This window comes from Bufo bufo, chromosome 11, assembly GCF_905171765.1.
Source record: "Bufo bufo chromosome 11, aBufBuf1.1, whole genome shotgun sequence".
NCBI classification, from domain to species: Eukaryota; Metazoa; Chordata; class Amphibia; order Anura; family Bufonidae; genus Bufo; species Bufo bufo.
In genome coordinates, this window is record NC_053399.1 from 73,627,317 (window position 1) to 73,653,846 (window position 26,530).

Below are 26,530 nucleotides of genomic sequence, written 5' to 3' on the forward strand. Positions count from 1 at the left end.
GCTGTGATATACCTGTTCCCCCAAATTAACAGAGTGGTGTGATATAACTGTTGTGGCAAAAAAAAAAAATTGAGCGGTGTGATATACCTGCTTCCACCAAATTCTGATTAATCCCTTAAGGACCAGGCCATTTTTCACCTTAAGGACCAGACTGATTTTTGGAAATCTGCCATGTGTCACTTTATGTGGTGATAACTTTAAAACGCTTTTACTTATCCAGGCCATTCTGAGACTGTTTTCTCGTCACATATTGTATTTCATGACAGTGGAAAAATTGAGTAAAAAAATTTCTTTTTTATTTATTAAAAAATACCAAATTTAACAAACATTTGGAATAATTAGCAAATTTCCAAATTTCAATTTCTCTACTTTTATAATAGATAGTAATACCTCCAAAAATATTTATAACTTTACATTCCCCATATGTCTACTTCATGTTTGGATCATTTTGTGAATGCCATTTTATTTTTTGGGGACGTTAGAAGGCTTAGAAGTTTAAAAGCAAATCTTCAGGTCTGAAGTCACTTTGTGAGGCTTACATAATAGAAACCACCCAAAAATGACCCCATTTTAGAAACTAAACCCCTCAAGGTATTCAAAACTGATTTTACTAACTTTGTTAACCCTTTAGGTGTTCCACAAGAGTTAATGGCAAATGGAGATGAAATTTCAGAATTTATATTTTTTGCCAAATTTTCCATTTTAATCAATTTTTTCCAGTAACAAAGCAAGGGTTAACAGCCAAACAAAACTCAATATTTATTGCCCTGATTCTTTCGTTTACAGAAACACCCCATATGTGGTCGTAAACTGCTCTACAGACACACGGCAGGGCGCAGAAGGAAAGATACACCATATGGTTTTGCTGGACTGTTTTTTGACACCATGTCCCATTTGAAGCCTCCCTGAAGCACCCCTAGAGTAGAAATTCCAAAAGAGTGACCCCATTTTGGAAACTACAGGATAAGAAGGCAGTTTTTTTGGTACTATTTTAGGGTACATATTATTTTTGGTTGCTCTATATTACACTTTTTGTGAGGAAAGGTAACAAAAAATAGCTGTTTTGGCACCGTTTTTATTTTTTGTTTTTTACAATGCACATCTGGCAGTTTAGAACATGTGCTATTTTTATAGTGCAGGTTGTTACGGACGCGACAATACCAAATATGACTACTTTTTTAGTTTTTTGTTTCAGTTTTACATAATAAAACATTTCTGAAAAAAATTATATTCTGAAAGCCATAGTTTTATTCTTTATTTTTTGGGTGACTGTCTTATGTAGAGGCTCATTTTTTTAGGTATGAGATGACGGTTTGATTGCTACTATTTTAGGGTGTATATGAATTTTTGATCGCTTGGTATTACACTTTTTGTAATGTAAGGTGACAAAAATTGTCACTTTTATTTTATTTTTTTGACTGTGTTCACCTGAGGGGTTAGGTTATGTGATATTTTTATAGAGGCGATCGTTACGGACGCGGCAATACCTAATATATGTGTTGTTTCTTTTTTTTCTATTTTTTATTATAAAATCCGCGGAAAGAGGCGTTTTTATCTTTTTTTTACTTCAAACTTTTTTTTTTATTGAAAACACTCTTTTTTTACATTTTTTTTTTTACACTTTATTTCTGTCCCACTCTGGGACTTCAACTTTTGGGGGTCTGATCCCCTCTGCAATGCATTACAATACATCTGTATTGTTATGCATTGCCTTTTCGTGTACTATACTGAGTAGTACACTAACAGGTTGCCTAGGAGACCCAGCCTGAGTCTGGATCTCCTGGGCACTCGTAGAAGGCGGGTCCCGATGCCGTGCAAGGCATTTGGCAGCCTCTGCATGGCATAGGGCTGCCATCTGACACATCGAGTCCCCGCCACAGCATCGTGGGGACTCGATGCTTTCCTCTCCCTGCTGCAAACCACCTCTATATTGTGGTCAGCGCTGACCGCTACATAGAAGGGGTTAATCCGCCGGCCGCGGATACAGCAGGGGCCCGGCTATCAGGGACTGCCGGGCCGCTGCAGTGATTGGGCGGGCACAGCTCCTGCACCCGCCCAATCATCCCACCGTGCATATATGGCGGAATGCATTCTGGCACAGCATCCCCCGCCGTTCATGCACGGCATTTTGCGTTAAGGGGTTTGATATACCTGCTTTCACAAAATACTGATTGAGGGCAGCGATATACCTGCTTCAGCAAAATACTGATTAAGGGGTTGGATATACCGTTTCCACCAAATATTGATTGAGGCCTACAATATACCTGCCTCCACCAAATTCTGATTAAGGGGTTTTGTCCTGTTCTCACAACATGTACCCACGGGGTCTGTATGCAGTTCAACAGGCAGATATCACCATTCTACTAGTTAATAAGATGAGACTTGTTTCTGTAGTCTGTGGTTTTTATTAACCGGCAGTAGAGAAGGTAAACTATAGGAAAATGAACATACAAGAACTGAGTATACAGTACAGTGTACACAAAACTTACACAAAAACATTAATTAATCCCTTACCGACGATGCTTTAGTAAGAGACACACAGAGTAGCTGCTCCTTCCATGAGGTGAAGAGAAAAGGAAGCAGGAGCCTGTCTCTTTCCCAGAAAGCACTGTGAGCAGGAAGTCAGGTGACCTAATGAATATGCATAACTTAACAAGGCAAAAGATGCACTTACAGATAAAGGTCACTAGATGGTGCTGAAGGCACACAAATAAACAGTATGCAATAGTGAAGACAGCACACTCCCCGCTTGACATCAGCCGATGTCACTATTAGAGTCCTCAACAGATAACAGTAGGATTAGTTCGGAAGTAGGTCTGATAAACAGTTTGGTCTCATTTTGTTTGAAAATCTTGACCTCAACTTTACGGACATGTCCGTCTTCACTTGGAAACACTTTAGTAATGAGGCCCAAAGGCCAACGATTTCTTTGGGCCTGAGAGTCTTTAACAAGAACAATGTCATCAGGTTTTAGGTTGGGCTTAACTGTGTGCCATTTGGTTCTTGTCTGTAAGGTGGGAAGATATTGCTTCTTCCACCTATTCCAGAAAGTATCGGCAAGGCCTTGCACTTGTCTCCATTGGCGTTTGTAGAGATCTTTGGTGCCAAACTCTCCAGAAGGAGCACTCACTATACCAGTCTTTTGGGTAAGTAAAGAGGCAGGTGCAAGCAGTATTGGATCTCCTGGGTCATTTGATATCGGAGCCAGGGGTCTGGCATTGATAATGGCAGAGACTTCGGCCATAAAGGTTGTAAGGCATTCATGAGAGAGTCTAGCATTGCCCACTTGTAGGAAGATAGAGTTCAAGATTCTGCGGGCTATGCCAATCATTCTTTCCCAGGCTCCTCCCATGTGAGAAGAATGAGGGAAATTGAAAATCCAAGTGCATCCTTGCTCACTAAGGAATCTTTTTACACTGTTATTATCCAAGTTGGAGAGAATCTTTAGCTCATTAGCAGCTCCAACAAAGTTTGTGCCTCTGTCAGAGCGGATTTGTTTTACAGAATCTGCATCTAACAACTCATATGAGTCACAGGCAGAAGAATGTTCTGAGTTGTATAGAAAAGCAGGACCCGTGAACCAAACTGTGTCCTTAAGGTGACTGGCAGCAACTGACCTGGTTGCTAAGTCTGCTGGGTTATGGTCAGTAGGTACAAAGTGCCATTGTTTTGGGAAGGTAGACCTCCTGATTCTTAACACTCGGTTGTTAACGTAAACATAGAAACGTCTAGTTTGGTTGTAAATGTAGCCCAGGACCACTTTACTGTCTGTATAAAACTCGGCGTCTCGAATCTCTAGGTTTATCTCTGACGTAATTAATTCAGCTAGTTCAACGGCTAGTACAGCGGCACAGAGTTCTAGCCTGGGTATTGTATGTTCGAGAAGTGGTGCGAGTTTTGCTTTGCCCATGACAAACCCTTTGTGGCACTGACCTTTGTTGTCTATAGTTTTAAGATAAGCTACAGCGGCAATTGCTTTGACGGACGCGTCAGAGAATACATAAAGTCTTTGTGTTTTTACTTCTGTGGATGGCACAGGAGCGTAAGAACGTGGAACATGCAGGTTAGATAAAGTCTTTAGGGAGTTTCTCCACTCTATCCATATGTTTCTTTTTTCAGGGAAAAGTGGGTGATCCCAATCCAATGTCTCCTGAGTTAAGTCTCTAAGTAGTGATTTGCCCTGGATTGTAACGGGGGCCGTGAATCCCAAGGGATCATAAAGACTGTTTATGGCAGACAGGACACCTCTACGGGTAAAGGGCTTCTCTTCCTGGCTGACTTGGAAGGTAAACGTGTCTGATTTTAGATCCCAGAGGAGACCAAGGCTACGTTGTATAGGAAGGGAGTCAGTCCCTAAGTCTAAGCTCTGTAGGTCGTTTGAGTGGTCTTGAGAGGGAAATGCTTCTATCAGCTGCTTACTATTGGAGGCTATTTTGTGCAGTCTCAGGTTTGAGCATGCGAGCATTTCTTGAGCTCTCTTAAGGAGACCTACTGCGCCCTCAACAGTTGGTAGTGATTTTAGAGTGTCTGAGACCATAAGTTGCAACTGCATGGGAGGGGCTGTTACCAAAGATATGTACCCGCATGCGGTACTCCGCGATATCTTTTGTGGGGTCATTGTCAATAAACCAAAGAAATCTTAAGAAGTTTCTGTATTCCTCTTTAACGAGAAAGCAATGAAACATCTGCTGAATGTCTGCCATGAAGGCAACAGAGTCTTTACGAAAACGAAGCAGTACTCCTAGGAGCTTGTTGTTAAGATCTGGACCTGAGAGCAGGACGTCGTTTAGGGAGACGCCTTCATATTTAGCACTAGAGTCAAACACTACTCTAATTTGACCTGGTTTCTTTGGGTGGTAAACCCCGAATATGGGTAAATACCAACATTCTTCTGAGTTTTTAAGGGTGGGAGCTACCTCAGCATGACCGTTCTCAAATATTTTCCTCATGAAAGTAAAGAAGTGATCTTTAATTTCTGGCTTCTTGTGGAAGCTACGTCTTAGAGAGACAAAACGTCTGTAGACTTGCTCTCTGTTGTTAGGCAAACGTTGTCTTTGAGGCCTGAAGGGAAGGGGTGCGACCCAACTATTTGTTTCATCCTTAGTGATTTCCTTTTGCATGGTTTCTAAAAACAATCTGTCTTCGTGGGACATTGCTACCTGATTGTCCTCCTTGGTCCTTTGGAACACTGAGCAACCTAAGTGGTCTTCGTCACTGTCACAAGCTATGTCGTGGTCTACAGAGTCTATGAAAGAACAAGGTAGTTGAGTACTATGTGGCAGTTCCTTTATGAGGAAGTTGTTTTTACATGGTTGGAAAATAGAGGGACGTCCATTATCTAATGTGCTTGTGAGCATGCTATTGATGGAGGTTGGTTTGTGTATGCTTCCTAAGCAGACATCTCCTACTATGACCCATCCTAGGTCATGCCTTTGGGCATAAGGAGCATGATGTGGGCCATTAATCTGTTCTCTAGTTTTATGAACTTGTAAGATATCTCTCCCTAGGAGTAGGATTATCTGAGCGTTAGGATCGAGTTTTGGTAAGAGATGGGCTATACGTTGTAAATGGGTGTGATGTATGGCTACCTCTGGTGTAGGGATCTCGTGTCTATTATCAGGGATTTGGTTACATTCAGTAATAGTTGGTAAGGAAAGACACGTTTTACCATCTATGGATTCAATTAGGTAGCCACTAGCTCTCCTCCCCGCTGTTTCTACAGTACCTGCACAAGTCTTTAGAGAATAAGGAGTGTTAGGCCCTTTGATGTTGAAAATATCAAAGAAAGTATATTTGGCTAGGGACGCATTACTTTGGTCATCTAGGATAGCGTAAACATTGATGGCTTTGTCTCTGCAGCCCTTTGGGTATACTTTTGTAAGGCAGATTTTTGAGCAGGACCTGCCGCCTATGAGTCCTTTACAGACTTCAGTGCATTGTGAAGTAACTGCTGGTGGGTTAGCTCCAGAGGTACTTTCCTCCCCGCCATGCTCTCTGGCACTGTTACTCTGTGATGAGGTCCATGGGAAAGGCCCAGGATGTAAGGCCGTGTTGTGATCTGAGTTGTTGCATTCAGTGCATTTTACACTAACCTGACAGTCTTTGGCAATATGTGATGTTGATGAGCAGCACTTGTAGCAAATGCGGTTCTCCTTGAGGAAGGCTTTGCGATCTCCAATGGACATTTCTCTAAAGGCTCTGCACTTCAGAAGAGGGTGTGGCTTCTTGTGTAGAGGGCACTGCTTACCAGGATCTTTGACTGTTTCGTGGCTGGCGGAGCTGTAATGCCTGTAAGAATCTGCAGGTGAAATGTTAGTTTTGTGCACTGCCACTGATCCTTTGTGTGGTCTGTGGTCATAGGGAGTGACACAAGACTGTGATAGATCAAAGCTAGGGTCATTACGAATATTAGCTTCTAGCCTTACAAAATCAACAAACACACTGAAGGGAGGGAATGGCACATTGTGGATATGTTTGTACCTTGACCCATGGGAGACCCATTTCTCCTGCAGGTTGTGGGGAAGCTTTAATACAATAGGTTTGACACCTCTGGCAGTGTCGAGGAAAGCAAGCCCCGGTAAATCCCCTTCGGCTTTGGCAACCTGTAATTCCATCAGTAGATCACTTAAATCCCTAAGTTTCTGGAACCCTTTGCTAGATATTTTAGGGAATTCGTCAATTCTTTTAAACAACGCATCCTCTATGACCTCTGCAGAACCATAACATTCATCAAGTCTATCCCAGATCATTTTTAGGCCAATCTCTGGGTAGTTTATATTAATATCCCTGATTCTCTTGGCATGTTCTACAGAGTCTTTTCCAAGCCGATCTACAAGGAAGTCTATCTCCTCACTGTGTGACAGACCCAAGTCTTTTGTAATGTTATAAAAGGAGGCCCGCCATGCTCTATAGTTTTCAGGGCGATCACTGAACTTCGCCAGTCCCTTTGTAACTAGCTCACGTTTAGTAAAGAACCTGGCAAAGTCTATTGTGCTCTGGTTACTACTAAGGTTGGTTGGAGGTGGAAAGTCACAGTGAGAGTGTGGTGGGCGATCATACCTGTATGGAGTCTCTGACTTAGGCCAGCCCATATCATACCGTCTTGTGGGATAAGGTGGCTCTGCAGGCTGGACTGGAAGCTGACTTCCTTTGTGTGCAGGGAAGTTAGCTGGAGTTTTGTCACGTGGCTCTGGGCTCTCTTGTTTGTAGGACTGGGTTCCGAGCGTGACTCTTTCTTTTGGACGGTATGATTCTTCTGTGGCATAGGTGACGTCTTCGGTTCCTGGGAATGGATCAGCATTGCTGTTTGGTCTAGAGTGTTGATGGACGTACTCTGAAGTGCGTTGTACAGGATCTTGCTGGCCGAAGTTCTTGGCTAAGCACACTGCGGTGACTTCCGGTTTTCTTGTATTCCATTGCTTCCAAGAACTCTGCTTCAGCTATGGCGGCTGCCGTTTCTTTCTCTACGGCGAGTTTCTCTAGCTTCGCATCTAAGAGGACCTTTTGCATGTCTATTGAAGCCTCTAGCTGTGCCTTTTCTTCTTTCATCTTCATTTCCAGCTGAGCCTTTTCTTCTTTCATCTTCATTTCTTGTTCGGCAAAGGCTGCTTTGACCTTCGCGGCTTCTGCTTTTGCGCGGGCAATGGTAGCCGCATTGCTAACGGAAGACGACTTAGTGGAACCAACCTTCCTTGATCTTGTCTTGTAGCTTGATACTGTGCTACGCGACATGGTGTTGGTGAAGACACTTAACTGCGTGGCGACTACTGTGCTGTGGAATGCCGGTCGCTGTGCTTAGAGAGCGGTCACAGTATGCAATCTAATGTGTCTACATTGCTTGAAGCGGCTATCCCCTTGCAGCACTGGACTGTATAGAAGTCGCTGTGGTGTCCGTTTGCAGATATTGCATGGACCGTAACAGACTTCTGTGTAGTCAGGTGCGTCTCTCTCGCTAGAAGTCGTCGTTTACTGTCCTGTTCTCCCAACATGTACCCCCGGGGTCTGTATGCAGTTCAACAGGCAGATATCACCATTCTACTAGTTAATAAGATGAGACTTGTTTCTGTAGTCTGTGGTTTTTATTAACCGGCAGTAGAGAAGGTAAACTATAGGAAAATGAACATACAAGAACTGAGTATACAGTACAGTGTACACAAAACTTACACAAAAACATGAATTAATCCCTTACCGACAATGCTTTAGTAAGAGACACACAGTGAGTAGCTGCTCCTTCCATGAGGTGAAGAGAAAAGGAAGCAGGAGCCGGTCTCTTTCCCAGAAAGCACTGTGAGCAGGAAGTCAGGTGACCTAATGAATATGCATAACTTAACAAGGCAAAAGATGCACTTACAGATAAAGGTCACTAGATGGTGCTGAAGGCACACAAATAAACAGTATGCAATAGTCAAGACAGCACAGGTTTGATATACCTGCTTCCACAAAATCCTGATTAAGGGGTTTGATATACCTGCTTCTATAAAATACTGATTGAGGGCTGCGATATACCTACTTCAGCAAAATACCAATTAAGGGGTTGGATATACTTGTTTCCACCAAATATTAATTGAGGCCTGCGATATACCTGCTTCCACAAAATACTGATTATGGGGCTGGAAATACCTGTTTCCATAAAATACTGATTGAGGCCTGCAACATACCTGCTTCCACCAAATTCTGATTAATGGGTTTGATATACCTGCTTCCACAAAATCCTGATTAAGGGGTTTGATATACCTGCTTCCACAAAATACTGATTAAGGGGTTTGATATACCTGCTTCTTTAAAATACTGATTGAGGGCTGCGATATACCTACTTCAGCAAAATACAGATTAAGGGGTTGGATATACTTGTTTCCACCAAATATTAATTGAGGCCTGCGATATACCTGCTTCCACAAAATAGTGATTATGGGGTTTCATATAACTGCTTCCACAAAATAGTGATTGAGGGCTGCGATATACCTGCTTTCACAAAGTACTGATTAAGGGGTTGGATATAGCTGCTTCCACAAAATACTGATTAAGGGGTTGGATATACCTGCTTCCACAAAATACTGATTTAGGGTTGCAATATACCTGCTTCCACAAAATATATATTAAGGGGTTCGATATACCTGTTTCCACCAAATTTTGATTGAGGCCTGCGATATACCTGCTTTCACAAATACTGCTCTTCTCTATGGATTTAGGCACAGGGTCATTTAGAAAATAGATAATGAGGGGAAAAAATGTAGGTGTACCACAGGTGAGGCGCCAATTCACTCGTAGAGTAATAGAATGATAAGTGCACCCCGGTTATAAAATACATTAACGAATATAGGGGGCTGGGTAGAAGTGACTGGATATACATATGTTCTTGTTAAAATCTATAAGAATAAAAACTGTTGAAAATATAAACAGTGTATCAAATTGCTCACTTCACCAGGGAGGTGCCTTGTGGGATAAATCCATGACACCCACAAAAGCAAACCTCCCTCGCCTGTATAGTACCAGGAAGAAACAGCAACTTCCACACCAGGGTGTTTTCTTGTTAGTTCCTTTATTGGTGAAAACAGGCTACGGGCTCAACGCGTTTCGGGGTCTTAGTGGTCCCCCTTCATCAGGAGCATTCAATGAAATGACATAAACATGTAAAAAGAGACATGGTATATATATAAAGGGGGGGGGTGGCGGGAAGACGTCCCCTCGACCTCAGATTGCATCACTTCCGGTTTCCGATATACAGGAAGTAATGCGTTCCGTTGTGGAACGCACTCAGGTGTATTTACATTTCATATATTTATTGCATATATAGAAGATACTGAAAAATAAATATATAACTATGTACATATGATAATTTCCATCCGTAATATAGGGGGTAACTTATCAAAGAATATTAGAACAAAAAACGTCATCTCCGTGTGACAATGCATCACTTCCAGTTTCTTATACAGGAAGTCATGCGTTCCACTGTGGAACGCACTCGAATTTAGTTGCACTTCCCACATATCAGTGTTAAACAAGGAATGTGGAAAATACATATATATGTGTACACCCAGATTATCCGCAACCTCTATATGAGGGGATGGCTGTCGGAGAAAATAATGCTATGACTGGTGGCAGGACTGGAACAACGGCAAAGGCGGAAGTGATGTCACTTCCGTTTAAGCTTGACGGAACGCAGCATGGAATGCACCAACGTTCCCTTGTTTCGGTTCACAGGCAAATGTATTCAAAAAAGGGAGGGAGGGGGCAAAAGGGGTAGGGCAATATCCCAATATAAGCACAAAACAAATATCTAATGATAAAGTATTCCGTTAGATCGAATGTAAAACCTGTCAGTATACTGTAGAACTGGAACTATGGAAACTTCCTGTCAATGTTCAGTGGAGCGCATTTTGAAACGCAAAAAGTTCCAATGCGCAAGCCCCTTAAAAGATTATATTACTAGTTTGCCTATAAAGTGAAAAGATGACAGGTAAGTCAATCAAAGGGATAGTAGAAAAAAAAAAAAAAAAATTTTTGGCAATACATTCCATTGTATGTGGCATCATCGGTGATACCAATGGTTGATCAAAATAAAAAAGTTAAATTATATATGTCAATCAATAAAAAGATAAAAATAAAAATTAATAAATAAGTGAATAAATAGATGAATAAATAAATAAATAATATTTCTAAGGGGCTATCATCAACAAATAGCTAAGGGGATAGGAGTAAAAACACTATATATATATGAGGCCCTCTTAAAATATTTGGAACTGAATCGATTTCCCAAAAGCATAAAGTAAGACCATTACTACTTCATACTTCAAAAAATCACAAAAACACTCATCAACTTATATGATGGATATAGATGGATGAGTACTGAATAAATCAAAGAATTGGGGTATGAAGATAAAAGAATTGACAAATTCCCTAAAATATCTAGCAAAGGGTTCCAGAAACCTAGGGTTTTAAGTGATCTACTGATGGAATTACAGGTTGCCAAAGCCGAAGGGGATTTACCGGGGCTTGCTTTCCTCGACACTGCCAGAGGTGTCAAACCTATTGTATTAAAGCTTCCCCACAACCTGCAGGAGAAATGGGTCTCCCATGGGTCAAGGTACAAATATATTCGTTTAAAACAAGAAGGATAAAATATATGTAAAATATGTGAAAGAAATACATAAATGGGTATATAACCAAAGTGGTTGGTTAGTACGGGTCTCACATCTCAGATGACAGTATAAATTATATTAAATTATATTATATTCTTGAGTGTACTTATTGCTATTTATAGGTAGAAGAGACACCGTATGAACCGAAAAACTTGTAGTGGGTACATATAGGGTGGGCAGTCAATTCTGAACTTAAAATCACAATATATAAACGAAGAAGGAAAAATGGAAAAGACTAGTAGTTCACATATTCTAAAGATTCATTCAGTCTGAAAGGAGATAGGGTATTCAATTGATAAATCCAGTACATTTCTTTTCTGCAAAGTTGTTGGTAAGAAAGTGGAACCCATTCTAGGTGAGTGACCGAAAAGAGAGAGGAATTGCTTTCATGGTGTTCTAAAAAATGCTTTGGAATACTATGTGTCAAAATTTTACGATTGATATTTGACCGATGTTCATTCATCCTCTCCCTGAGAGTTTGAGTGGTCCTTTCCACATATTGTAGTTTACATGGGCATTCTAATAGATATAGAACATTTTTGGTTCCGCAAGTCATTGCGTGTTTTAATGCATATCTTTCATTGGAGCCTGGGATGCTTATGTCTTTTTTGTTGTTGGTGATCATAATACAACATTTACATCTTTTGATATTGCATCTATAGGCCCCTTTATTATCCTGATTAACAGAGAAAGGTGGGGTGTTGTTTCTGAATTTTGGACAAGAAGGAGCAATGATGTTTTTGAGGGTTTGAGCCCTCCTGAAAGTAATCTGTGGGACAGGGGGTAGTATGTGCTTGAGAATGGGGTCTTTTAGCAAGACTCCCCAGTGTTTATTGAGTACCTGTCTGATCGTAACATGTTTGTTATTGTATCGGGTGATCATACTGGGTAAGGTGTCTTTTCTAATGTCTGTTTTGATTGGTTTTGGTTTTAATGCCTCCTTTTGATCTATTTTTTAAGGTTCGTTTTATAGACTCGCTAATGAGTGTTTTTGGATATTCTTTCTCCTTAAAGTGATCTCGGAGAATGCCAAGTTGTTTTTTCATTGTATGATTGTCAGAGCAATTTCTCCTTATTCTTTTCATTTGACTGAAAGGGATGTTTTTCTTCCATTTTGATTAGTGACAGCTGTTGTATTCTAGATAACTATTTGCATCCACTTTCTTAAAATGTGTTTTCGTGATTATTTTATCGAGTGTTGAGGTGAGGTGGATGTCTAAAAAAAAAGCTTCATTTAGATTGTGTTCGGAGCTGAATGTTAAGCCCCAATCATTCGTATTTAAATTATCAATGAATAACAACAGTTCTTCTACGCGACCTTCCCAAATAAAAATCAAGTCATCGATATAACGCTGAAATTTTGGATGGGAAAGTAGACCGTGGTGTTCTTCAAATGCCCCCATAAAGAGGTTTGCATAAGCTGGGGTGAATTTTGTACCTATAGCGGTCCCCTTAGTTTGTATATAAAAGGTTTCCAGAAAAGTAAAATAATTGTGATTTAATATAAATTCTATTGCTCTTAAGATGAATTATTTTTGAAGGGCTGGCATGGTCGGGTCTTTTTCAAGAAAATGTTTTAATGCTAAAAGACCTCGTTCGTGTTGGATGTTGCTATAAAGTGATGAAACGTCTAGGGCCATGATGGCTAACCTTGGCACTCCAGCTGTGGTGAAACTATGACTCCCAGCATGCTCCATTTATTTCTACAGAGTTCTGAGAGCAGCCAAGCAAGGGGGGCATCTTGGGAGTTGTAGTTTTACCACAGCTGGAGTGCCAAGGTTAGCCATCACTGGTCTAGGGTAACCCAGATGTATTCCTTTTGCCATAAAAAAGAATCTAGAAGATTAATTAGATGGGCAGAATCTTTCAGGTAAGAAGGGAGTGATTGAACATGATGTTGGAGAAATTTATCAACGTACGCGGAAAGGTTTGAGGTGCTAGAATCAATACCAGATATAATCGGTCTTCCTGGGGGATGGTCAAGTGACTTATGAATCTTAGGTATAAAGTAAAACCGTGCTATTGATGGATGAAATATAGAGAGAAAATATTTTTCTTTCTTATCAATGATACCTGATGTAAAACCAAATTCTATCCACTCTATCATAGATTTTTTGAAAGGTCCCGTGGGGTCATTGTCTAATTTCCTGTAGTAGTTTGGATCAGACAAGATCCGAACAGACTCTACAAGATAGTAATCTTGGTCTAAAATGACAATTCCCCCACCTTTGTCTGCATTTTTTATGACAATTTGCTTGTTGTTTTTAAGAGTATTTAAAGCTTTTTTCTCCTTTATGTTTAGATTGCTGTATCTGGAAGGAGTGTTTTTTTGGTCGAGGGCATTAAGTGACTGAAGGTCATCTAATACCATGTTATAATAACTCTCTAAGTGGGGACCTCTACTTTCTAAGGGATAGAAAGTGGATTTACTTTTTAGAAGGAATGGTATAGGGTTAGAGTTTTGAGGTATGGGGGTGGTAGGATGATCAACTGTAATTGTAGGGGTGAAACTAGTTGTGGTGGGGAGTGTGTCTATTTTGGTGTTTGGAATAGGAGTAGGATCTTTATGTTGATTGGCTGAGGCAAGTTCCTTTATGCTAAAATGTCTTTTCAAAGTAAGTTTCCGAATGAATTGATTTAAATCAATGAAAAGTTCAAAGGGATCTGGTTCATTGGTTGGGCAAAAAGAAAGGGCTTTACTCAGTAATTGGATCTCGTCCGAATTTAACACATATTTGGAGAGGTTAAAGATGCCTTTATCTCTAGCCCACTCTGTCTGACCTACAGTACATACCAAAAGTTTGGACACACCTTCTCATTCAAAGAGTTTTCTTTATTTTCATGACTATGAAGGCATCAAAACTATGAATTAACACATGTGGAATTATATACATAACAAACAAGTGTGAAACAACTGAAAATATGTCATATTCTAGGTCAGTGATGGCGAACCTTTTAGAGACTGAGTGCCCAAACCGCAAACCAAAACCCACTTATTTATTGCAAAGTGTCAACACTGAAATTTAACCCGAGTACCAATATAGTATATCTTCCATGTACTTTATCATTTAGCTATAATAGCCTGCCTACATTCAATGCGACGCCTCTGTTGTTCATAGCATGCCCTGCGCTGATGAATGGCAGGAGAAGTCTACGGCATATTGGTACACCATAGACTTTTTCCAGGGTGCGGGTGCCCACATAGAGTGCTCTGAGTGCCTCCTCTGGCACCCGTGCCATAGGTTCGCCACCACTGTTCTAGGTTCTTCAAAGTAGCCACCTTTTGCTTTGATTACTGCTTTGCACACTCTTGGCATTCTCTTGATGAGCTTCAAGAGGTAGTCCCCTGAAATGGTCTTCCAACAGTCTTGAAGGAGTTCCCAGAGATGCTTAGCACTTGTTGGCCCTTTTGCCTTCACTCTGCGGTCCAGCTCACCCCAAACCATCTCGATTAGGTTCAGGTCCGATGACTGTGGAGGCCAGGTCATCTGGCGCAGCACCCCATCACTCTCCTTCATAGTCAAATAGCCCTTACTTTCAAAGTTTTCCCAATTTTCCGGCTGACTGACTGACCTTCATTTCTTAAAGTAATGATGGCCACTCGTTTTTCTTTACTTAGCTGCTTTTTTCTTGCCATAATACAAATTCTAACAGTCTATTCAGTAGGACTATCAGCTGTGTATCCACCTGACTTCTCAACGCAACTGATGGTCCCAACCCCATTTATAAGGCAAGAAATCCCATTTTTGTGAGTAAATTGTCGGTTCAGAACCTTGGGGGGTGGAAAAGTAAATGATGAACTATGGCTATTTCTATTAGAAGTCTATTAGAATACAACAGCTGTCACTATTCAAAATGGAAGAAAAACATCCCTTTCAGTCAAATGAAAAGAATAAGGAGAAATTGCTCTGACAATCAAACCATGAAAAAACAACTTCGCATTCTCCGAGATCGTTTTAAGGAGAAAGGGTACCCAAAAACACTCATTAGCGAGTCTATAAAACGAACCTGAAAAATAGATCAAAAGGAGGCATTAAAACCAAAACCAATTAAAACAGACATTAGAAAAGACACCTTACCCAGTATGATCACCCGATACAATAACAAACATGTTACGATCAGACAGGTACTCAATAAACACTGGGGAGTCCTGCTAAAAGACCCCATTCTCAAGCACATACTACCCCCTGTCCCACAGATTACTTTCAGGAGGGCTCAAACCCTCAAAAACATCATTGCTCCTTCTTGTCCCAAATTCAGAAACAACACCCCACCTTTCTCTTTACAAAATGTTAATCAGGATAATAAAGGGGCCTTATAGATGCAATATCAAAAGATGTAAATGTTGTATTATGATCACCAACAACAAAAAAGACATAAGCATCCCAGGCTCCAATGAAAGATATGCATTAAAACACGCAATGACTTGCGGAACCAAAAATGTTCTATATCTATTAGAATGCCCATGTAAACTACAATATGTGGGAAGGACCACTCAAACTCTCAGGGAGAGGATGAATGAACATCGGTCAAATATCGTAAAATTTTGACACATAGTATTCCAAAGCATTTTTTAGAACACCATGAAAGCAATTCCTCTCTCCTTTCGGTCACTCACCTAGAATGGGTTCCACTTTCTTACCAACAACTTTGCAGAAAAGAAATGTACTGGATTTATCAATTGAATACCCTATCTCCTTTCAGACTGAATGAATCTTTAGAATATGTGAACTACTAGTCTTTTCCATTTTTCCTTCTTTGTTTATATATTGTGATTTTAAGTTCAGAATTGACTGCCCACCCTATAACCTATATGTACCCACTACAAGTTTTTCGGTTTATACGGTGTCTCTTCTACCTATAAATCGCAATAAGTACACTCAAGAATATAATATAATTTAATATTATTTATACTGTCATCTGAGATGTGAGACCCGTACTAACCAGACAACTTCGGTTATATACCCATATATGTATTTCTTTCACATATTTTACATATATTTTATCCTTCTTGTTTTAAATGAAGATATTGGGGTGCATTTTACATGCGAATTTTAGTATAGAGCCCGGTACACATTTTTTTTACACATGGAGTTTTATAAAAACGACTTTTAGTGTCCACCAATGGTGGTCAATAGGGGATTTCAATCCCAATATATCCTTATATGCACTTAGATGGTTCTGTCTGTCTATATGTCACGGATGATGTTGCAGATAGCTGGAAGTTATGGATAAACATCCGACTGGCTTGATCCCAAACTAATGAGCATAAAGGTGACCCCTATAAAACCCTAAGAGCTCACCCTGACTGCTAAGCACATACAATGGTCTCAGAGGTAGACGATTGCATGCCCTCGTACCTAGACTATGTGACACCTGAAAACCCTATAATAGTGAGGGGACACGACCACCGGCTCCCTGCACTTAATACGGAGGGAGTCAGGGTCACCAAGAATTAAGCCAGCAAGGAAACACAATACATGAAAGGACTCATCTTAACAAGCAGTAGCAGAAGTCTCCAGCAGTGAACACTTCAAATCCAGGAAGTAGTATAAACCGCAAAGTGAGGCAGTATGGGAGAAAATATAAAGGGAGGCAATTAGTGTAAATAGGTGACAGCTGGGAGAAAGAAAGGGAGATGACAAAGTGAAACCAAAACAAAGAACATCATGCAAGAGGTAGAGAAGAACGTCTGCCAGACCTTCTCAGAGAGCTGGCGGTGACACTATATCTTCATACCCCAATTCTTTGATTTATTCAGTACTCATCCATCTATATCTATCATATAGGTTGATGAGTGTTTTTGTGATTTTTTTGAAGTATGAAGTAGTAATGGTCTTACCTTATGCTTTTGGGAAATCGATTTAGTTCCAAATACTTTTAAGAGGGGCTCATATACACTCACCTAAAGAATTATTAGGAACACCTGTTCTATTTCTCATTCATGCAATTATCTAGTCAACCAATCACATGGTAGTTGCTTCAATGCATTTAGGGGTGTGGTCCTGGTCAAGACAATCTCCTGAACTCCAAAGTAAATGTCAGAATGGGAAAAAAAGGTGATTTAAGCAATTTTGAGCGTGGCACGGTTGTTGGTGCCAGACGGGCCGGTCTGAGTATTACTGGGATGTTACTGGGATTTTCACGCACAACCATTTCTATGGTTTACAAAGAATGGTGTGAAAAGGGAAAAACATCCAGTATGCGGCAGTCCTGTGGGCAAAAATGCCTTGTGGATGCTAGAGGTCAGAGGAGAATGGGCCGACTGATTCAAGCTGATAGAAGAGCAACGTTGACTGAAATAACCACTCATTACAACCGAGGTATGCAGCAAAGCATTTGTGAAGCCACAACATGCATAACCTTGAGGCGGATGGGCTACAACAGCAGAAGACCCCATCGGGTACCACTCATCTCCACTACAAATAGGAAAAAGAGGCTACAATTTGCACGAGCTCACCAAAATTGGACTGTTGAAGACTGGAAAAATGTTGCCTGGTCTGATGAGTCTCGATTTCTGTTGGCGTAAACAGAATGAGAACATGTATCCATCATGCCTTGTTACCACTGTGCAGGCTGGTGGTGGTGGTGTAATGGTGTGGGGGATGTTTTCAGGGCACACTTTAGGCCCCTTAGTGCCAATTGGGCATCGTTTAAATGCCACAGGCTACCTGAGAATTGTTTCTGACCATGTCCATCCCTTCATGACCACCATGTACCCATCCTCTGATGGCTACTTCCAGCAGGATAATGCACCATGTCACAAAGCTCGAATAATTTCAAATTGGTTTCTTGAACATGACAATGAGTTCACTGTACTAAAATGGCCCCCACAGTCACCAGATCTCAACCCAATAGAGCATCTTTGGGATGTGGTGGAACGGGAGCTTCGTGCCCTGGATGTGCATCCCTCAAATCTCCATCAACTGCAAGATGCTATCCTATCAATATGGGCCAACATTTCTAAAGAATGCTATCAGCACCTTGTTGAATCAATGCCACGTAGAATTAAGGCAGTTCTGAAGGCAAAAGGGGGTCCAACACCGTATTAGTATGGTGTTCCTAATAATTCTTTAGGTGAGTGTATATAGAGTGTTTTTACTCCTATCCCATTAGCTATTTGTTGATGATAGCCCCTTAGAAATATTATTTATTTATCTATTTATTCACTTATTTATTCATTTTTATTTTTATCTTTATATTGATTGACATATATACTTTTCCTTTTTTATTTTGATCAACCATTGGTATCACCGATGATGCCACATACAATGGAATTTTACATTTGATCTACCGGAATACTTTATCATTAGATATTTGTTTTGTGCTTATATAGGGATATTGCCCTACCCCTTTTGCCCCCTCCCTCCCTTTTTTTGAATACATTTGCCTGTGAACCGAAACAAGGGAACGTTGGTGCGTTCCATGCTGCGTTCCGTCAAGCTTAAACGGAAGTGACATCACTTCCGCCTTTGCCGTTGTTCCAGTCCTGCCACCATCTATAGCATTATTTTCTCCGACAGCCATCCCCTCATATAGAGGTTGCGGATAATCTGGGTGTACACATATATATGTATTTTCCACATTCCTTGTTTAACACTGATATGTGGGAAGTGCAACTAAATTTGAGTGCGTTCCACAGTGGAACGCATGACTTCCTGTATAAGAAACTGGAAGTGATGCATTGTCACACGGAGATGACGTTTTTTGTTCTAATATTCTTTGATAAGTTACCCCCTATATTACGGATGGAAATTATCATATGTACATAGTTATATATTTCTTTTTCAGTATCTTCTATATATGCAATAAATATATGAAATGTAAATACACCTGAGTGCGTTCCACAGCGGAACGCATTACTTCCTGTATATCGGAAACCGGAAGTGATGCAATCTGAGGTTGAGGGGACGTCTTCCCGCCACCCCCCCCCCCCCCCCCCTTTATATATACTATGTCTCTTTTTACATGTTTATGTCATTTCATTGAATGCTCCTGATGAAGGGGGACCACTAAGACCCCGAAACGCGTTGAGCCCATAGCCTGTTTTCACCAATAAAGGAACTAACAAGAAAACACCCTGGTGTGGAAGTTGTTGTTTCTTCCTGGTACTATACAGGCGATACAGGCGAGGGAGGTTTGCTTTTGTGGGTGTCATGGATTTATCCCACAAGGCACCTCTCTGGTGAAGTGAGCAATTTGATACACTGTTTATATTTTTAACAGTTTTTATTATAGATTTTAACAAGAACATATGTATATCCAGTCACTTCTACCCAGCCCCCTATATTCGTTAATGTATTTTATAACCGGGGTGCACTTATCATTCTATTACTCTACGAGTGAATTGGCGCCTCACCTAAGTTTTTTCCACCCATTATCTATTTATGGAACGGTCATCCGTACATATGTAACCACGCTTGGCAGCCTTTTATGATTTCTTATTTCCTTCTTCTGTCCGTCTTTTGGCGCCCTGCGGTTATTCTCAGATCCCCCAGGAGTCAAACCCAAGGGGTGTTCTCAGACTAACACTCTTTTTATTTTTTTTTATCATCCTTGATTCATTTAGAAAATGACAGGCAGAGGAAGAGGCAGGCCGTTACGCAGGGGTGGTAGGGGTCGGCCAGGTGCACCAGGCCGGAGCCAGGGCTGGTTCAAGGATTTTTGCCGCCCTAGGCAAAGATCCATTTTGCCGCCCCTTATGTCACTCACTCACTGACAGACACACACACACACACACTGACAGACAGACCCGCGCTCAGACACTCACTGAATGACATACACAGAAACTCACTGCCAGACAGACATACACTCACTGACAGATATACACTCACTGACAGACAGACACACACTCAGACACTCACTGAATGACGTACACAGAAACTCACTGACAGACATACTCACTGACAGACACACATACACTCACTGACAGACAGACACACACTCACTCACTGACACACACTCACTGACTGACATTCACCTACCCACTGAAACACACACTCACTCACTGGCAGACAAACACACACATATACTCACTGACAAACATACACATACTCAATGACAAACACACAGACACTTACTGACCGACAGACATCCACACTCACTGACATACACTCACTCACTGACATACACACACAGACACTCAATGACAGACACACATACATTTACTGACAGAAAGACAGACATACATACACTCACTCACTCACTCACTGACATAAATACACAGGCAGACACTCACTCAGTCAAACACTTAAACACTCACCTACCTGGGGTCCAGTGTGGTGGAGCACCTCAGTCCTCCAGCGCGCCGTTTAGTATGCCGGGGCCGGATTTACGTCATATTCCGGCATCACAGAGGGCGCACGAGGGAGGAGTGGGGAGCTGCTAGAACAGTCTCCCTTGCCGTCCGCCTCCTCTCCTCCGGTAATTTACTGGCAGAGCAGGCACCTGCCATCAGGGTAAGCAGATGCCTGCTCTGCCATATTTAAGAAGGACCTCCACCTCCTGGCCCCCCTGTAACGGCGCTGGGGGCAGTTCAAGAGCCCCTCGCCCAGGGCTGCAGCCCCAGTCAGGGGGAGCCCACCAGGGCGCCCCTAGCAGGCCGGCGCCCTAGGCCTATATGGTTGCGCCGGCTCTGGCCGGAGCCTAAGTGGGAGGTTGGAGAAGGCGCGTGCGATTACTTCAAAGGGCATACCAGAGTTGGTTGAGTGGCTCACTCAGCCTTCCGCTTCTGCACCCTCCTCATCCTCTGTATTTGCACCCTCCTCACTTTCTGCTGTGTGCACCCCCAAAGACACCACCACCACCACCATAGCCCCTGCACTCGAGTCAGAGAAATTATTTTCTCATCCATTCCCAGACCTTACCGATGCGCAGCCGTTCTTGACATCGGATGAGGAAGAGGAGGTAGCAATGGCCGCCACCCAGCCGTCTGACGACAGTACACAGATCAGCCCGAGGAGGGAGGTCCCCACTTTTGCTGCCTACTCCAAGATCTCAAATGTCAGTGGTGGTGAATGTGACTATGATGACGTGTCGATGGATGTCACATAGGTGCCCACAAGAGAGGAAGAGGAGGGGAGTTCAGAGGTAGAGACGGAGCAGCAGAGAGGGAGGAGCATGTGGGCTTTTTTCAACGTGTCCGCTGCTGACAATAGTGTTGCCATCTGCAGCCTGTGCTGTCAATGAATAAGTCGCGGTAAGCCCAACACTCACCTAGGGATGACCGCCTTAAGAAGGCACATGGCCTCCCATCACCGAGCCCAGTGGAAGCAACGCTGTCAGAACCCACAAAGCTACGCTTCCGGCGCTCTAGGTGCTGCCTCTTCTCCTTCTCATCTCTCCTCCCAGTTGTCCTCCCCTCCACCTTCCACTGTGCCATCGTTGCATTCATCTAGCAGAAGGCAGGCTTCCGTGGCCCAAATGTTAGAGCGTTGATGTTGATAGTTGATGTTGTGTCGGCCAACTTCGTGATTGGTCGTGCGGTGGAGTTTTGTCTAAAAAATTTAACTCGTTGAGTGATTTAAAACGGTTGGTTACTGTTATGTTATAGTGTTTTTATCTGATTCTTGTTTTTACTTTTATCATTCACATGACCTGGATCAGAGTCTGTTTGTGTATGATCTATATCTTCTACCCCATATTTATGATCAATTTTTTTATATCAAAATATTTTCATTTTTTCATGATTATTTCCTGTTCTAGTTTATCAAGTCCTTTACATATCCGTTGTTGCCATTCATTAAACTCAGCATTTTGTATGTACTGTAGGTGTCAATGATTTCTTTGTTTTTGCATATTTGACCCATTGTCTCTTCCAGAATCTCTGAACTCCTTTTGATTATCATCTGAACCAATACAGTGGATTGTTTTTTTAAAAAAGAGTTCCATTCCTTATAAAATTCTTCATTAATGAGATCTGATGCTGGGCTCTTAGTTAGCATTAGACCTTTGGGTATCAAACCACTCTCCTAATATTGGTTGAGTGATTTGATCTCCCATTTTCGTCTCAATTGCTTATGTAATAAATTTTCTAAATCTCTAAATATATCAACCATTGGTCTTATCAATGTTTCTAACGAGGTTGTGGACCCTTCATTTTCAAATGTATAAGTCTCTGCTTTTCTACACTTTTCAATACAGTTCCAGATGTCCATATTGCTGATAGAGAGATATAAAAAAGTATAGCGGCTCACCCCCCTCAGCAATAGGACCTAGGTGCTCTTGTTGGCAGACTACCCCACAGTCCAGGCGAGAAAAAAACATTCTAAATATTATTAACAGGCACTCTACCACCTGGAAATGTACTTAAGGATTAATATTTTATTGAGTAAATATACACACAGAACATACCAAAGATAGATTAGTGGAGTAAAATAAAATAAAGTAAATAAGGATACAATATACAAAATATATATATAAAAAATATAAAAATGAGATTGCAGTTTATCGTCTTTTCCTGTGTTGTTTGAATGAGGATCTGGAGGCAAACTGGCGAATAAGAAAATACCCTTTTCCATCTATTATGTACTAGGAAGGATTCATATTGCTGAGGTCCTTTTCAGGGATAGGATTTAGCTGACTCACATTGAAGTGGCTATTTCCCATACTCCAAAAGGACCTTTTCCCTCTTTTATAGAGTATAAAGGATTCATACTGCTGAGGTCCTTTTCAAGGATAGGATTTAGCTGACTCCCACTGAAGTGGTTATTTCCTGTACCCCAAAAGGACCTTTTCCATCCATTATGTACTAGGGAGGATTCATACTGCTGAGTTCCTTTTCAGGGATAGGATTTAGTCGACTCACACTGAAGTGGCTATTTTACCGTAGCCGAAAAGGACCTTTTTCCTTTATTATGGCGTATGAAGGATTCATACTGCTGAGGTCCTTTTCAGGGATAGGATTTAGCCGACTCAATTAAGTTACTATTTCCCGTACCTGAAAAGGACATTTTCCCTCTATGGCGTATCGAGGATTTACACTGAAGTGGCTATTTCCCATACCCCAGAAGGACCTTTTCCTTCTATTATGGAGTATGGAGGATTCATACTCCTGAGGTCCTTTTCAGGGATAGGATTTAGCCGACTCATACTGAAGTGACTATTTCTCATACCTCAAAAGGACCTTCTCTATCTATTATGTACTAGGGAGGATTCATACTGCCGAGGTCTTTTTCAGGGATAGGATTTAGAAGATAGTGATGGATGAACATTGGCCGGGACGGTTCCCGAACCCGCGTTACGATCAAATGTTCGCGGTGGGCCCCATTGACTTTAATGGCAGACGAACCTGAAAAACCTTCAGGTCATAATTGGAGCCACCAAATACTTACTAGACGTGCACAAATAGTCCCACAACATGGACAGTGACATACCAGAGGGGGGTCATTGGCAAAAATTCCCACAAATATATGTATTTTAATCAGGGACCATTTTTATGCGTCTTAAAAGGAAACTCTCAAAAATGTGCCCTGCTGGAGCCTAGAATTTTTTTTATTTTAGGCCACGGGAGTACAGGCCCCAAAAATTAGGCATTGACCTGACAGAAAAGAACTTGGGATTATGTGGCTGGAGGTACATTAGGCGGTCACTGGATAAAATTTTTACTATAGGCCACTGGAGTACAGGCCCCAAAAATTAGGCATTCACCTGACAGAGAAGAGCAGTATTTGTGGAAGCAGGTATATCGCAGGCCTCAATCAGTATTTTGTGGAAGCAGGTGTATCACAGCCCTCAATCAGTATTTTGTGGAAGCGGGTATATCAAACCCCTCAATTCTAATATTTTGCCACAGCATTCATATCACACCACCCTGTTTATTTGGGGCAACAGGGATTTAACAGCCCTCAATCAGTATTTTGTGGAAGAAGATATATTACACCCCTCAATCAGTTTTTTTGGGGCAACAGGTATATCGCAGCCCTCAATCAGTATTTTGTGGAAGAAGGTATCACACCCCTCAATCATTTTTTTTCGGGGCAACAGGTATATCACACCCGTTGCAAAAAGTTGTTCCAATAGCGTTTGTCCCTCTATATAGCTGCAGTATCGCAGCAGAACCGCACACAACTGCTGCACAATACAAATGCACTATAATATATTTTATATGTTAGAATGTATATTATAGGTATATCACACCCCTCAATCATTTTTTTGGGGGCAACAGGTATATTACACCCGTTTCAATTAGTTGTTCCAATAGCATTTGTCCCTCAATATAGCTGCGGTATCGCAGCAGAACCGCACACAACTGCTGCACAATACAAATGCACTGAAATATACTTTCTATGTTAGAAAGTATATTATAAGTATATCACACCCCTCTGTGTATCACACCTATCGATAGCACAACATCACCAGTCCTTAAAAGGACTTTGGTGGCCCTATTAGCTAGCGTTTGGTTTTCTCTAACAGCCTGTCCCTGCTCCACACAGCAATCTCTCCCTACACTGGCAAAACACAGAATGTTAAATGGCTGCCAGATCAGGTTCTGTGATAGGGTGAGGGTGTGTCCATGTGCTGAAACATCTTAATTGGCTGTCCTGTCCCACTTGATGGATGTGTCATGGGTCAATGCAAAAGAATATGGCGCAGGCGAACATCGCCATATGTTTGCATATTCGGCGAATCGTGAACTAGCAAAGTTCGCCGTGAAAAGACCGCCGGGCGAACCACAAGGCCATCTCTATTAGCAGACTCACACTGATGTGACTATTTCCCGTACCCCAAAAGGACCTTTTCCATCTATTATGTACTAGTAAGTTGTTACACAAATTTTAATTGTTACACAAATTTTATTGTGGCGGTGATCATGATTGTGGTTCAGAAATGAAGAAGCGACTATTCTTTTATATGGCCTTCCAAATTGTGTTCCTTTAGTAGGGGTAGATCCTGGATGGGAGCGGACACATTACAGGTGGACGGGGGCAGTGAAATGAGATGTCAGTGAAGGCAGAATAGAAAGGCCGGTATGTAAATAGCCAACTTTGTAGGAAGGGGCAAAAACTGAGGGTGACGTCACTGTCAGAGGTGACATCATGCGGCTGTGAGATCATGTTGATGGCTCAGTTATCCTTTCCACATTTCCATCTCCTTCCTCTGTAATGACAGCCGGCCACCAGCAGGTCGAGTCACTGGTTGATACAGGCTGGTGCCGGGGCTGACAGTGCTGCCGCCGCTACGGCCGCTGACATTACTGGTGGATGACGTGGTTTTTGCTCCTTTATCCTGTCTTGTCATTTTCTGCTGCCAAACATATCCTAATGTAAAGATGTACCTCTGTTTCTTACTAAACCCTAAATTTCAGTCTATGATGCAAGAAACTAATTTCCTGTATTACAAGCAATATTCCAGTGTACGGCTTTATTTTAAATATACACATAAAAACACAATATTGAAATGTAAGTTTTCTCAAATACACACCAAAATGGCATGTGATGATTACCTGCTGTATAAAATGCAGTTTTTTCTCAAAGAAAAAAAAAGCCAATTTTGTCTGGTTCTGCAGTAAATAAAGAGTGTACAGTCACTACAGGGTCAGTTTTCTTTTGCACAGATAGATTGTGTGAGAATTTGTGAATGTGATGCGGTCCAGTCAGTGATAAACACAGCCTTTGTAAATGGATGCTGTGACCCTGCCTGGCACACTGTGCAGAAACTGCAGAAGTGACAGTGGAAATGTCTCCTGTGTCTCTCCTGTTATTGACTTTGGTGTAACTTGGTTATTGATTTGTGTCTGCTGGTTCCATGTGTTTTTGTCTGTCCTGGCTCGTTTTTACTTGATTTTGGATTATCTGGCACTAGTAATTTTGACCCCACTGTACCTTCCCCCATATAGGCCCCACCACTTCATTAAGGAGTGACTGTGGACTAGGAAGGATCGTGCAGACAGTTAGGCAGTGGCGACTCTAGGAACAATATATAGATGGGGGGCACAAAGATACCACAGTCAAAAATGGGGGGGGCAAAAACAAAATAAGTATATATAAATAAGATTACAAAATACGAGAGAATTGCGGTCTGCAGGGATACATTTATAATAAAACAATTTACTTACAAAAGAAGCTTTCAGTCGTCTGCTGTGCCGTCCTCTGCTTGCTTCCGCGGATTCTTTCCCCTTCTTTCTGTCTCTCGCACTGTTATGGTGGATCTGTGGAAGACGCACTGTTATGGGGGCATCTGCGGATGACGCACTGTTATGGTGGGTCTGTGGAAGACACACTGTTATGGGGGCATCTGTGGATGACACTGTTATTATGCCTCTCATTACCCCTCATTATGCCTCTCATCACTCCCATATAAGCCCCTATGTCTCTCATTAGCCCCCATATCAGCCCCTATGCCTCATTAGCCCCCATTATAAGCCCTTTTGCCTCATTAGCCCCCATTATGCC

The 26,530-nt window shown here is 41.6% G+C and overlaps 1 protein-coding gene across 1 annotated transcript in view; it reads left to right on the forward strand.

Moving 5' to 3' along the window:
* Nucleotides 1–26,530, forward strand: part of LOC120981622 (NACHT, LRR and PYD domains-containing protein 3-like) — a 3,400,916-nt gene that overhangs the window by 1,969,092 nt on the left and 1,405,294 nt on the right. The window lies entirely within an intron of this gene.